General features: G+C 42.5%; 1 protein-coding gene across 1 annotated transcript in view; it reads left to right on the top strand.

Annotated features, from left to right (window-relative positions):
- The window catches only part of EGR_07970 (hypothetical protein), a gene marked incomplete at both ends in the record, with an annotated part of 2639 nt that overhangs the window by 989 nt on the left and 491 nt on the right, over window positions 1-1159 (top strand). The window lies entirely within an intron of this gene.

Here is a 1159-nt window from a genome sequence, read left to right as displayed (position 1 = left end):
GGACAAGCCACTCACCGAGGTAGATACGCCACATTTCTCACTATGCAGTACTGTAGAACCCATGCTCAGTAGGCGGCATTACTTAGTCGTCATGACACATCATCCTGGCTTGAAGGGGTCCACTTTACCAAACGTGTGAGTGAAGGACGTTTATCCATTTAGGATGTTGTCATTCTTGCCATATGCTAAATTAGCGCCCAAAAGGGCTGTTTGCAAATTTTTTTAGGAAAACAAAAACAAGCATCATGCCACTTTTAAGGCCCATCCGAGCTGAAGTGATTTGCACTTCATAAAAGATATTTATCCTTCAGCATTTTGGTACATCCACATCGAAGTGTCGTTTTTGAGGCATTTTAAAGAGAATTGTTTGCAATGTGAACAAAGTCAGGTTGTTGCGCGGTTGCAGACATTTGTAAGGCAAATTAGACTAGGCTCTCGCCCAAGTAGATACAGGTACGATTCTCACGGTCTAGTGTTGCAGAACTCCCGTTCAGTGGCGGCATTCCTTTGTAGCATGACTCATTCTCGGTCCGAGGGGGTCTGCATTCTTCGGCCAAGTAGTTTGACCACCTTGAAAATCTATAAGTCATTCATAAACGAAGACGGTGATAATAAAACATTCATTCACACTGTTAAGTTCACACACTAAGGGTGATAAACTTACGCTTCTAAAAGCGTAACTTCAATTGTGTAACTGCTCTTTTACTTCCGAGTAGCACTTATTCTTCGCTACTAGTAAATGCACTTTGCGGTGCTCACTGTTGCCTATTTGAACACAAAAATGGCTTTTATCCTAGCTCTGCGATTTGCGCAAAGGAATCAACAAAAGGGTACGTTACTCTGTAGAAGTACGACAGTGGGGTACCGCCTCTGTTCCGAATTCGAATAAGTCATAGCTCTAGTGCAGAAAGTGTATTGCTGACGTACAGAACTGCTAGGAGGCTACAGACTGGCTAAATAGTCCATACTGGCGGGTGGAAGCACAATGGCAGATCCTCGAGAGCCCATGTTTGTATCTGCTGAGTTAAACAAACATCCAAAGTAGAAGACACTCGAACAAAACAAAATTGGCATTTGACATTTCCAACTGTTTTTAAGTTTGACTTGTCATGCACAATCAGCCTTTTTGCAACAACTCTAACGCCTTTTATATTCCTAA

The sequence above is a fragment of the Echinococcus granulosus genome, assembly GCF_000524195.1.
Source record: "Echinococcus granulosus chromosome Unknown EG_S00092, whole genome shotgun sequence".
NCBI lineage: Eukaryota > Metazoa > Platyhelminthes > Cestoda > Cyclophyllidea > Taeniidae > Echinococcus > Echinococcus granulosus.
Note: the sequence above shows the minus strand (reverse complement) of the source record. Positions and strands in the feature narration are given on the sequence as shown.